Source organism: Pinus tabuliformis, chromosome 3_1, assembly GCF_031772625.1.
Source record: "Pinus tabuliformis cultivar Carrire ecotype Pingquan chromosome 3_1, CPIR1, whole genome shotgun sequence".
Taxonomy (NCBI): domain Eukaryota; kingdom Viridiplantae; phylum Streptophyta; class Pinopsida; order Pinales; family Pinaceae; genus Pinus; species Pinus tabuliformis.
Window position 1 is genome coordinate 234,008,074 of NC_142301.1, and position 15,179 is coordinate 234,023,252.

A 15,179-nucleotide genomic window follows, 5' to 3' on the forward strand; every position below is an offset into this window, starting at 1 on the left:
ATTCAAAGAGTCATGTGACACTTCAAGATTTGGCCAATCTAGTGTCTATCTTCCTTGTAATTTGTTGTATATTTTGGCTGATGAAGTTCTTATGGAAAATATTGTTTGTCCATAAGGAGAGTTTTATCCAACCATGAACCTTTTTCCAGTTTGGAAACATCATGCCCATACTTATTTTTTTGCTTTGTTGTTTTCAAGCTTATCCAACTAGTAGAAATGGAGAAGGGGAAAAGCTAAACGAGAAAATCAAAATGAGAGGTTTTTATATTCTTTTATGAAGGAACAACCTCTCCTTCTCTGAATAAATTTGGATCCCTCTTCTGCCTAAAAATAAACAATTACTGATGCGAAATTCTCTTTAAATAAATAAATAAAGGCAAAAGAAGAGAAATGCTTCCTGCGTAGAGAGGTGAAGTAGGCAACTCCACCGGGGTGTTGTCCAGGCTCGTTGGCAATGAATAAATGCTTTTGTTCCTTCATGACTACGTTGGTGTACTGTCCAGGCATACTGGCAAGAGAGAAACACCAGAGATGAAAAAATGTACTCTGAAAATATTAATCTCGCGAGAAAAACTATCCTTCCTAGTTTGATACACTGTGATTATGCTGAATATTATGTTGTGTTTAACTGAGAAGGTGCAAAGAGTACCATGGTTGATTGTGGGGTAAGTGGGAAGGCTAAGCTAATCTTCTCGATGAATCAATACTCCCTAAAGAGCCAAGACCCTGCATGAAAGGAGTTAACCAAAATAGAGAATCTGGATTCTACGAGTGTGTCACCAAGTATTGTAGCAACTGCAACACACTCCAAAATGTTTTCCTGCACTCAACTTTTGGAGCCTACTATGGATCCTCTGGTCAGTCATTCCTTAGTCACTTATTGGTAAGATTATGATTTCAAACTCCCTTTTTTTATCTTAAGAGTTGTTAACACTTTTATATTTATATAGCATGTATCATCTTCGAGTATGGGGATTATCTCTTTTCATGCAAAGGGAAGTTTGTTTTGCTTCAAGGGGAAATATTTTTGAAAATGTGTTTTTCTCATCATATAGACATGTTTCGCACTCATTTCCAAAGTTTCATGCACTATTACACAAGTTTCACCATTATCCTCACAAAGTCTATCATCGAAGTCGCAATTGTTGTAAGCTACCACAAAGGTTGTTGAATTAAGTAAAGTATGTTTTAATATGTTTTAGATGGTCTATGTTGTATCAATAAGTGTTAAACTGTGTGATTGTAGTCATGTTATATCAATATTCACATCGGTTCCAGTGGTCCCACACTTAGCCGAATTCCTGAGTTTTCCTAGCAACCTAGCCTCACCCAGCTTTCCTGAACTACGCACTTCAGATGTGAAACCCTCAATATTTTCCCTTACCTACTTGAACTATGTAATGGAAAGAAAGCCTAGCCTCCCTTGGAATCCAAAACTGCACAGTGGCTTCCTCTAGTGTCTTTCCCTCAGCTGAAACCCACTATCTCCAAAAACTGTCTAGTTTTTTTCCTCAAGTATTTGAGCTGCCAACTCCACCTTGCATCGTGAAACTGCACAGATTTTTCCTCCCAAGGCCTTATCCCGCAACATTCATTACCAGCGTAAACATTTCAATTTTGTCTCTCAGCGGCCACAACATAATTCCTTCCTTCGGTGAGGACTATGTAGAAAATTCCCTCAGTGTGGCTTGAGCTACACATTGCACAGTCCCAGTCATCAGGCTTTACCCTTGGTTGCTTGAACTGTGTAATTTTGTAGTCACTAGGCCTTCTCCCCTAACCTATGACTAATTCCCAGCTAAAGTCATGAATCCAAGTGCTTTATTTTTTAGCTAGGCGTTTATCATACTGATGTCATCTTGTCATGTGTGGATTACAGATATCGTAATTCTAATAGGCTATGACAAGATGATGAAGATGGAGATGAGAAGGATGGAATTCTAGATGAAACTCAAGGAGATGAGGAGAAAATATAGGGATCAGAGAAGAAGGCCAAGGAACCCAGGGTATGATAGAAGATCAGGACCACATTGTTGGGAACGAGATCCCTTAAGGATGATTTTAGGGCTAAAAGCCCATGTTTTGGGTCGAATTTTGTACTAAAGTTGTAAAGTCTCCGCATTTTGTGGCCGTGGAGCCCGAAGGTGTCATGAGTCATAAAGGGTTGTCCATCCTTAATTTTGTAAAGTAAATTCAAATGTAAAGATCTACCCTTGGTTCACGGACCATGGGATTGTATAAAAAGAGGTAAGTAAGTAAGCTCTAAGTAGTCTTAATGAGTCATGAATTGTAGTAATAATTCTTGAGTGATAAGGAGAGAAGTCTAAGTTTGGGTCATAGCATGTGTAGAGGCTCTGTAGCTAAGTGCATAGAGGCCTAGGGTAGAAGTCCGCAACTAAGTGTGTAGACACCTGCAGCTGTGTGCATAGGGCGAATAGAGTCTATAATCATCTGAAGATATCAATGAAGAGAAGTATTCTATAAATTTTGTGTCTTTGTTTCCTATGAATGCATCTTATCATATTGTGTATGAATTTCATTTATAATACCTATGTGGTGCACAGATGTATGTAATTATGTTGGATAATTAAATGCAAATGAGGATATTTTTTTACGTGCTGCTAACTGTGATTATCTAATAAGATAAGTAAGATTCTTAAGATAACCTGAGAATCAGTGCAATACATTACCTTAGCAGCGTGAAAGTATCTAAGACGAAGGTTAGGGCTACGCGAAGTTTAGTCATACCCTTTTGCAGAGGTAGCGAAGGGAGGAATAAGGGGCTAGGTAGATAGAACCCAAGAACTTAATGACCTACGCGAAAGCAGGAATAGAAGGAATAAACTAACATCATGACCATCTCAGGGTGCGGAAACTTGGTTCCAGTATCCCCCCATACTTCTTTGGGTGAGACTTCGGTCTATGCTCTACGGGCTGATGATGAAAGGGCTAGTAGTGTAGAGATTTGTTTGGCTAACTAACGTTGAACCTTGATCAAGCCCCACCAAGCCAGAAAATGTTTTTTTTTTTCTGGGACCAGAATTTGCATAAAAGATGTTTGATTTTGTATCACTAGAATCCAACTAAGAAAGAGATCAGAGATTGGTTGGATAGGAAGATCCACAAATTTATGGCGCTGGAAAATAGAAATATGTGACTGACAAAGGAACAATGGCTGGAAAAGTAGTATATATAGAAATACATGAGATCTTTCTCTATTCCTTTTCGGTTGACCTATACGAGTCAATCGCGAAGCTAGCAGATAGACAAGGAAGGTGGAGACTTGACGGTCCTATTTTTTGGACCCCCGAGTTAGTATAGATATTGGAAGCTTCTAAGGATAAGAATGCTTGCGTTGTCAATCATTGGCTCAATCACATCATAGGAGGATTTATGATTGAATTCGTGGTCGATACCTCAGTCAGCTACAGCAAGGCAGAGCAACGCTTTTTCAAAGGTTTGTGAGGTAAGTACTTGAAATCTTGGAATACCTAGATTAAAATTTTATTCTTCAAAAAGCGAGTTATGGAACTACCTTGATTCTTGGAGCTACACAAAGCAGAAAAATTTACAAGAACAAAGGAAGAAAGGGACCTAAATATAGTCTGTTAATTTCACCTCCATGAGGTGATGAAGAGGGAGTAGCATAGGATTTTCTGCAAAGTGATATTTAGTTAATAATACAAGGATTTCCGCGACTGCCACCTCCACCCACACCACCTCCAACTTCACCACTGTCACCTGCGATTACACCCGTACCACCTCCACCTCCACTACGGTTCAACATAGAAAATTTCGTGAAGCTGCCTTTATTTAAAGGCTTGGGAAATGAGGACCCAGACTAGTTTTCGTTCGTGGTTAAATATGTATGGGAATCTCAAGGTGTTATAGATGATCACTTGAAGAAGGAAACACTGGTTATTGCACTGCAGGATTGCACGCTAACCTGGTACATTAAGTACTCTAATGATAACCCGAACGCTAGAGTGGCAGACATCCAGACTATGCTAAACAAAGAATTTAGTAGGCCTAAATCTGAGGCATAGTCGATTATGGGGTTCAAAGAAATTGCGATGAAGCCAGGAGAGACACCTTGGGAATTGGATAAGAGGTTGAAGTGTCAAATTGATGAAGCTAATATGAACTTAACAGATGGACAACATCACAAGTGGTTTGTGGTTTCGCTCCTGCCACACCTAAGGGTTGCACTGTCACAACAGAAGATAATAACTCGGGCAGAGGCTTTGGAGACTGTAATGAGACTCCATGAAACACTGGTGTAAGATCCAAATCTAAGGGTTCATCAGATCCATGCGCAGTTGAAAAATCTTTGCCTGCAGATGAAAAGTTTGAAGCAGGATAGAACAGTTCAACCAAAGGTGCGCGAAAGGGTATGGTGCCTAAAATGCAGGGTCAGGGGCATGACAAAGACCAATGCCTTTGAGGCTAGAAGCTTAAGGAGGACCAAGTGTGGGGCCTGCATTGTGGTGTGTTATATGTCAGGTAGTAAGAAAAGATGCCACAGATAACTATCATTTGTTGCAGAAGTTTGTACAAATGCCACAACAACTGTTCTGCAACTTTTGTAGGTTGGTAGGGCATGATGAGTGCAACTGCAGAAACGCGGCCCCCTGACCAGAACGTGGGGATGGCACGGAAAGGCTTTCAGGGGCCCAGACGAGGACGAGGCGGAGGAGGACCTGGCAGAGGTTGGGGACAACTAATTTGCTACAATTGCAAAGGACCGGGAGATTATGCCCATGATTGCACTAACCCAACACCTCTGCTGTGAAACTATTGCACTTTGTTTGATCATGAGATAGAGGACTATCATACACTGATAGAGAGGATACGCGACAAAGGGGTGCTACGACCTCAATCAACTCAGAACCTATAGATGATGAGGTCTAATCCTCGTGAAGAGGATCTGAATGTGGATATAGTGCTCTGAAGTCGAACTGCAACAGGGGATGATAAGGGGAGACAACACGAAGACAGCGCATGGGTTCGCAAGGCTCCAGCGAAGGAGGCTGAATTTGATTTGGAGCATGCACGTGAAACATTTGTGGAACCAAAGAAGAGCTTCGCTGAGACCTCCACCTCAGGAAGAAAGGATAAGCCTGATCAGGTGATGGACCCTTCTATGCTTACAACCTTCCTAGAGATCTACATGAAGTTGTTACATGATAGCAAGGCTGTAAAAGGATTACAGGAGCTTATAAATAGATGCGCCAGAAAAACTCTGGATGAACTGCGCATGGTACAAACAATTGGTAGGCATAAAATAAGGATAGGACGAGAGATGAAGCTGACCGCACAGATAGGAGAGTATGAAATGGATTAAGTTATCTTGGATCTGGGGTCCGATGCGAACGTCCTACCGAAACAGACTTGCGAATGAATGGGAAGACCCACACTGTAGTGGTCTCTGATTCAGTTAAGGATTGTGAATCAGCAGAAGATCATACCCATGGGGTGGCTGCAAGGGGTGACAATAGATATTAAAGGCATGAGTGCACTGGCCATCTTTGAAGTAATAGAATATGTGGAAGATAGCAACCCCTACACTGCTCTCCTTGGAATTGATTAGGCTACTAATATGAATGGGGTAATCAACCTAAAGAAGCGAAAGATGATATTTGATAAGAAATTACTCTGCATAATAGTACCCCTAGATCCCGTTGAAGGATCGCGCTATACTGCACCAGTCCATGATTATGAGAGCGATGATGATCTGGACTGTATCTATAAGATAATAGCATGAGACCAAGATTGGGTGAATCCAACTACGGATGGATGAATTATATGGGATCACGATAGTTCCTGCACCTCAGACTCTGATGAAGAATTAGAGCGCTAGGAGAATCAATTACATGAATTAACCACACTGAGTTGTAACATGATGACCTGGTCACTGCATTGTGTGTAGTAAGAGGTAAGAAATATACCCACTTATGATGGCTTGAATGATGTAGATATCTTTTTGGATGCATTCAAATGAGAGGTGCCAGAGAAACAACGCTTCCAGGCTTTGGATTGGGCACTATGCGCTACGCCTGCAAGGAGGTGGGGTACACATAAGGGTAGCTTTGACGATTGGCACGAATGTAGGAGGATGATGAGAACACACTTTGGGAAGCAAAATGTACAAATGATAGACAAATATAATGGGCAAGATGATCGCTCGTGCACTTGGCCAAATGGGCTCAGGCTTATGGAGAGAAGCCCCAACCTGAATAGGTGCACTTGTTTTGTCACACCTTGGATGTCATCCGAATGAATTGGTACTTAGAAATGAATTTTCACCATGGTACAGGTGAATGGGATATTCTACACGAGGGATTCATAATGACATTTAGCTTGGAAGACGAGTTTGATTGTATCGACATGGCACTACAAGAAGTAAAAGAAACAATCTTTAAGATACCACGAGATCCTTTGGACCTGATTCAACTAATTGGGCTACTCAACTAAGTCATGCACTGGAATGCTATAACGTAACCGACAAAGAAGAAGATGAGGATCCACGAAAGGTTAACATCCCTAAAACAGAAGGTCACTACGAGGTTGAAGGACTACAAATTGAGAATATTGATATAACCACGCTGCTAAAAACAAAACAAGTAAAAATTGGTACGAAGGCAGAGCCCAAATTGGAAAATATTGGAGATTACTGGGATGATGTGATGGTGGATAAAGTTGTTGAATTGCTCTGCAAATACTAGGATTTGTTCCCTACCAATTTTACCGATTTAAAAGGGATAATACGGGGACCTCGGTGTTATGAAGATCACGTTGAAGCCTGACGTGAAGGTAGTTAAGCAAATACCTTACCATCTCAATCCGAGGTATAACGAGAAGGTCCACTTGGAGCTAGACAAGATGCTTGTGGTAGGCATCATTGAGCTCATAGAAGAATCTGGTTGGGTAACCCCAATGGTGGTACAGGAAAAGAAGTATAAGGATGAAATAAGGAGATGCATAGATCTTAGGAAGTTGAATGATGCTTGTGTACATGATCCATTGCCGACTCCATTCACTGATGAAGCATTGGACAATGTTGGTGGCTAGGAAGCCTATTCCTTCACTGATGGGTTCTTTGGGTACCATCATACCAAAATCACGCCGAAGGATAGGAGTAATACAACCTTCGCGACTAAGTGGGGAAGTTTTTAGTACGCTATAATGCCTTTTGGATTGAAGAATGTGCCTATGATTTTTTCACGGGTAGCCATTGCGACGTTCAAGGAATTTATTCACAAGTTCTTGGAAGTATACTATGATGACTGGACGGTGCTTGGGCTGGTGAAACACCAAGTGGTAAGTTTGCGCATGATGCTGGATGCCTGTGGAAGATACCAGATTGTGCTCAATCTAAAGAAATGCCTGCTTTATGTTCCTTTTGGGACCCTGTTCGGTCATGTGGTTTGTAGACAGGGACTAATGGTAGTTCCCATGAAAATTGAGGTGATGCTTAACTTGGAAGCACCGAGGAGTGTGAAAGAGTAGCGCGCTACCCTAGGACATACTAGATATTACACGAAGTTTACCAAAGGCTATGCCCAGATCATCACACCTATGGAGAAATTATTGAAAAAGGATGTCATATTCTGCCAGAACAAGGACTGTAAAAAGATCTTGGATGTATTGAAAGAAAAGATGGTCACCGCGTTGATTTTAGTCTTCCTGTTTTGGAAGAAGGAGTTTCATTTACATGTCGACGTGTCATGTATAGCTCTGGGACCAGTATTAACACAGGCTAGTGGAGCAGACTTGGACCATCCTATAGCATTCGTAAGAAGGCTATCCAAGGTGGAGAGGAATTATTCCACCACCGAGTGTGAAGGGTTAGCCATGGTACATGCGCTCCAGAAGTTTAGACACTACTTGTTGGGTGGCAATTTTAAGATGTATACAGATCATTCCGCGCTGAAATACCCAGTCAATAAACCTGTGTTGGGGGAGAGAATATGCAGGTGGTTGCTATTGTTCTAGGAGTATGATTTTGACGTTATTATGAAGTTTGGACGACTGAACACAGGACTAGACCATCTGTCATGCATCGAAACAGGGGAAGAGCCCACTAATTTGGAAGAAGGATTGCCTGATGTGCAACTATTTGCAGTGAATGCCGCGGATGGTCATTTTGATGATGTCATACACTTCCTAACAATAGGAACTACATCAGAAGGATACAGCATCAAACAAAAGAAGGAGTTAGTGGTGTGCATGGCAGAATTTTCTATCATTGGCAAGCATCTTTATAAAATGGGGTCTGATGAGATATTGCGATAGTATGTACTAGAGTTTGAAAGAAGCAATATCCTCATGGATGCTCATGGGGGTGCTGTGGGAGGTCATTATGCAAAGAGAGCGACTATGAAAGAGATTCTACGCGCAGGGTTGTGGTGGCCAAGCCTCCGTCAGGATTTAAAAGCGTACTGTAAAGCATTTGATGTGTGTCAAAGGACTGGCAGGCCATCGTGAAGGGACGATATGCCTTTGAATCCACAGATGACATTACAACCGTTTGAGAAATGTGTGATCGATTATGTGGGACCCATCCACCCCCAAGGAAAGATGAGGGCAATGTACATTATCACCGCGATGGAGTATCTGACTCGATGGGTGGAGCCACAGCTGGTGAAGGATTGCACAGGTATGATTGCTACAAAATTCCTCTTTGAGTATGTACTGAAGTGATTCGAGTGTCCAAATATTTTGATGAGTGATTGCAGTATGCACTTTCTGAATGAGACAATTAGCGTGTTGACAAAGGAATTTCAGGGCTATCACCAGAAGAGCGTGCCTTATCATCTGTAGGATAACGGGATGGTGGAAGCATTCAATAAAGTGCTAAAGAATGCACTCACCAAGGTTTACAATGCTTAGTGAAGTGATTGGGACCTACGCAAACCTGTAGTACTATGGGCCTATCGGACGACATGCAAGAAGTTGACTAGAAAAACACCCTTTAGGCTTGTATATGGTGTTGAAGTAGTGATGCCCATGGAATACATTGTGCCTTGTCTACGTATAACGGAACTCATAGGTATGACAAATCACGGAGCCCTGGAGGAGAGGCTCACGCAGCTGGCTGAGCTTGACGAAGAAATATTTCTAGTTGGATTTCACCAACAGGTCCAAAAGCAATGCGAGAAAGCATGGCATGATCGACAGATTAAGCTGTGCACCTTTAAGGTAAATGAACTTGTTTTGTTATATGACAGCAAGTTTGATAAATTTCCAGGGAAATTCATGATGCACTAGTTAGGTCCATATGTCAATTAAGGAGATTACCGATGGAGGAGCATTCAGTTGGTCAAATTGAATGGAGATCCCTTTCCAGGAAAGGTGAATGGTAGTCACTTGAAGCCATACACCGGTGGTCTGGCCTTGTGACTATATGAAGGTAGCACAGTCTTAGTGCTCCACGTAGCTGAAAGGAGGTGTGGGACTATAAACTACATTGCCCAGGTTGGGGAGCTGCACGATTGGAGGATTGTACGAAGCAAGGAAGTGTCATAGGGTTCGCGGCAGTGTGAAGAGAGTTGCACTACCCAGGGAAAGATCATATAGGTCAGCTGGAAAGTGACCGTCAAAGTCATTGTTCAAGATTCGACAGTAGAAATGAGGCCAAATGGAGTGGGTAGCTGGCATTTAAGATGGAATTTATGGGGAAGATCCTTGAAAATCTGCCACCAATCTGGCATTAATGAACCAAATTTGAGGGGAATGGTCGGATTTGAATTCAAAATTCCCTATAAAATACAAGTGGTTATCCAGCGAAAAAACTCGTCATTTTTAGAATTGAGTTGTTGAGCTTTGAGGCACACATGAATCATGAGCACTACGAGCTTCTCATAACCAATTAAGTGTTTGATACATTTCCAAAGGAGTCATAGGAGTTCTTGCAGAACATCATGTCTGTGCCCACATAAGCTATGGATATCGAAGGATAGTAGTCAGTGCCAAAAATTGAGATGGAGGTAGAAGTAGCTACTCCAGAGGTTACCGAAGTATTATTGGAGGTCCCCAAATCATCAAGGATGCCGAGACCAAAGCCAACCCCAACTAATGAGACCACGGAGGATAAAAATGGTAAGCATCCTATAATATCGGTGTGTGCATCGCCAAGACGAAACCCACCAAAGCCTACCACACAAGAGAAGGGAAAAGCCATCAATCTAGAGCTAGAGGAGGAAGAAATCGAAGACATCCTGATGGATGATGAGGATGTGGGAGTAGATGTGTAGGATGTTGAAGCCTAGGGTGCTAACGATATCACTCGTTTGTCTGAATACATCCCTCCACAGAAGGGCAGGGCCAAGGTACCGAAGGATATCGATGAGAGCAAGACCCCCTTGCAAACCCCTCTGTTGTCGAATGAGATTGTTTTCGAAGGACTGCACTTGGCATGGGTTCCGCTATTAAAACTTGAGGACTGGGACTTGGCTGATCATGAGAAGTTCCCACACTTGGAAACCGAGTAGTTGATGCACCGCATTATCGATACAAACATTGGAATGGTCGCATTGGAGCTGTGAAGGTGTCTCAGAGGAGTGGACAAGGTAGGGTTGCTCAACCTGCTTTGGGTGTTGCACTACAACCACACCTCAATTACAATATTAGTCATCAAGACGCTGCTATGCTTGGTGCATGATGGGTGTCTGTGGCTGGAGGAGCCAATACCCATCAGTGATAGATTGATCCACAGGATCACTCGGTTGCCTTACACAGGAGAAAATCTAGCCATGATATTTGGTGGAAAAGGTGGCTTACACAGGTGAAAAGTGTTATATGATGATTGTGGACCCGCCGGGGCTTTAAAATATAATACATATATGCTTTAAGTTCAGCCTTTTTATTATAATCTTTTATAACATAAATTCATATAAAAGAGCGTAAACCACAATATATATGAATATCAATAAAAGTCTTTGGAACTCGCGATAAGTCGGGCGTGTTGAGTCATATGAAATATAGCGTATGAACTATCGGGTCTGGAACCCAATTGCTCATCGCAATCAGAGCTTTCATATATATATATATATATATATATATATATATATATATATATATAATATGTTGTCTTACAGACCTACAACAATTATAAAACAATAATACATATCGTTTTGGGTCCGTCATCACAAATCGCGATCGGCGAAACCCATATGCATGCATATAAAGGGCTTTCAATATAGCGGACCCGACGAACTTTTAAACGTGCTGTATAGATTATTTCGTGTTCGGCCCACTCATGTCACAATCGGCGGAGTCGTATACACGTAATATAAGCGGTTTACATTGTTTCGAACCCGCCGTCATTATAAAATATGGCATATATATTATCGGGTCTGATGTTAATGTTTTAAGACTTGTTCCTTTGTTTTCCTTTGTAAAATTGGATACATTTCTCCATTTCTTTTATATTTTGATTTCCGCTATACATGCCTTATCTTTCTTTCAAAATATTTTTCGAATGGTTTTGAATGAAACAATGAATATATTATTATAATAATAATAATTATATTTGTATATTATTACAATAATATAATATTATTATAATATTATAATCAAATATTAATATTATTATATTTTTTTAATTATAATAATATTACAATATAATTGTTATTATTTTTTTATAATTTTATATTATTAGATTTTTAAAATAATATAATGATAATCTAATATTATTATGAGCTATTCTTATTATTAACTAATATATATTAGGAGTTTATATAATTATTATAATATTAACATAGTTATTAATAATCCTAAATACTAATAATAATTAATCCTATGTATACAAACCCTAAGATAAATATTAAAAATACTAAAGCCTAATAATAATAATAATAATAATAATATGAGCTTGTATTATTATAAGAATATTAATGTAGTAATGATAAATATATAATTATATAAAAATATAGTTGCTATTATTTGTATAGTTATTAATTATCATAAATAATAAATAATTGGACTTTATTGTTCTTATTATAATAATATTGATTATATTATTATGATAATATGGTAATTATATTTGTACTTTATTATAATAATATAATAATAATATAATATTATTATAATATTACAATATAATATTTATATAGTAATATATATAAATAATCTGGTTGTTAATGTATTGGAGTAGTTATTAATAATTCTATATACTTATTAATAATCCTAAATACCCATAATAATTATTAATGTGGTTGATATAAGCCTATCTGCGCATATCAACCACATTGGAAAATGTGATTGATATATATGCTTGATATACTTCGATATCAACCATATTTACCTTAGTAAATATGGCTATGCTAGTTTACATTTTTTTATTTATGTATATTTTAACTTGTGGATGTGTGACACTACCTAAAAAATAGGTCCTCAACAAACATCATATGGGTGAACTATCGAATTGTATATAAGTTAATTGAAATAAGATAATACCAAAATTATATTTAATATATTCACGTCCACTGTAATGAAATTAGATTTTATTTCAAAATATAAAGTTATGTGATATGTTAGCATCGATATCTTGGCATTGTTTTTTCAGTGAGGAGATTGTTTGAAGGTCTCAAATGAAAAAGATTGAATTGCAAAAAACTAAAAACAAGAAACTAATAATCTCATAAACTATTTTTAATCAGATAAACTTTAAAATATCATTTTATTTCATATATAATTCTAAATTTATAAAAGACCGAAATGTAGAATAGCTTTACAACGTATTCCAAATTTTACAACTTTGCACTTCAGCTACCATTTCATTTCATATTGCCACATAGGAACGTGAACATGTTCCATTTATGATCTATTGTCACGCTTGTTAGTTTCAGCCCAGGGTGGGTGCTGAATTGTTCACAGCAAAGCGAGTCATGAGACAAAATTTCATTGACATTGTTACATTGTTTTTTGCAAATGTTTTACATGGTTGCTTCAATCTCTGTTTACTAGATACACGTCTATGATGTGATTTGATTTGGATTTTGCGGGAGCTATATCTATATCTGTTTCGAGGACTGGGTGAGGGGCTCGCCACCCAGTCCTCGAAACAAGTATGAATCCATGATATATAATAGTATTAGCGACATGATGATTTGACTATAGTATTTGTCGTCCTCTAAAGTCCCATATTAAATAATGTAATTTTTTCCTTGGCCACGATGACAAAATTAGACCTTGTGCTTATACTATTAGTATAATTGCTTGCTTCCTAATCCGTGGATCTTTTATTTAATAATTTTTTATTCTTATATTAACAATTGATTATACATGTTTCATTTTTTTTTTTAATATTACTTAAGAACAAGATATATTGCAATTAACTAAAGCTCAAGTTTCAACAGTTCTACATTAGTCAGGTAATTTATGAATTGATTTTCAAAAATTCTTACATTCATTTATTATAAAAATATTTATCTATAATTTAGATATTTTTAAAATAATAATTTTATTAATTTTATTTTAATTTGAAAATTTTTCAAAAGTTTAATATTGAATTTATAAAAATAATAATGTAATTTTATTATAAAATTATTTATCTATACTTTTATATTTTTAAAACAATATTTTTAATAATTTTATTGGCTCTATATTGTTAAAGAAATTTATGAATTGATTTTAAAAAATTGTAACATTAAATTTATAGAAATAATAATTTAAACTTATCTATGATTTGGATATTTTTAAAATAGTAATTTTAATCATTTTATTGGTTCAACATTAAATTTGTAAGAAAAAAAAATATTTATCTCTAATTTTAATATTTCTAAAATAATAATTTGAATTTGTTATTGTTCTTTTGGCAAGGTGCCCTTCTGATCTTGATAAGCAACTCAAGCTTCTTAAGGATTTCTGCTCTACCATGGGTATGACTGTTAACACTGACAAAACAAAAGTTATGATTATCAAATCCAAGAAGGACACTTGCGCTAATTTTATGTATGACAATAATAACTTGGAGGAAGTGTATTCTTACAAGTACCTAGGAATTGATATCCATCACAAGCTCAACTGGAACCATAGCATTGAGAAAAGGATCAATGGGGGATGGAAAACTTATTTTGGTCTTGAAAATAATTGTAAAACAGCAAACCTCGTAATGTGGGATAAAAAGAAGTTCCTCTTTGAAACTTTAGTCACTCATGTTATCTTATATGGCTGTGAAGTTTGGGGCTGCAGCATCTCCAGAGAATCATGGAGAAAGATTGAGCAAATCCAGAAGCGTTTTATAATTTATAACCTGAAAATTAAAAGTAATACACCCTATCCTATTCTCCTTATAGAAGCAGGTCTTTTTCCTATTGAGAGCCTAGCTATGCTCAGGTTTCTGTTGTACAAGCACAAGCTCAATAACATAGACAATCATAGACTTCCTAAGCTAGCTTTAAATTCCAGCCAAAACCACCTAAGGCTTAACCGAGGATGGCATAAGGACACAAGGGCCTGGTTAAACTATTGGGAGATCAATGAGAATGATGCTTTGCAAAACATAAATAACATTAAAGATATTGTTACTTCTAAGTTCAAAGAAAAATTGTGGTGTGAGAAAGATTTAGCGTCTAAAAGAAAATTAAGTTATTGTAAGAAGGTCATCAACCCCACCCTTGAAGATCAAAAGTATCTCTCTATTTTAACTAGCTCAAAGAAGAAAATTAATATAGCAAAGATTAGAACGAATTCTCATGATCTCCATAGTGAAACTGGCCGTTGGGCAGTTCCTAAAACGCCATGGATGGAAAGGATCTGCCATATTTGTGAGAATAGGAGCATCGAGGATGAAAACCACTTCCTCTTAGAGTGCCCTGCATACAACCACATTAGATCTCAATTTCACAACCTTTGTTACAATACTGACCTTCCTAGCTTTTTACAATGCCAAAAAATTATTTATTTATAATTTTAATAATGTATTAAAAGTCGAATTTTATTAATTTTAATTAATTAAAAATTTTCTAAATTGATTTTTAAAAATTCAACACTAATTTTTTTAAGAAATAATTTAAATATTAAAATAATTATTTTGAGGTGATTCAATAACTTTTATTGACCTTTTTCCTTTCTTCTTCTCATTTAATGGAAAACCTGTTTACTAAAATAGAATTTTAGTATATAATAATGTTATTAATCATATATATATATATATATATATATATATAATATTT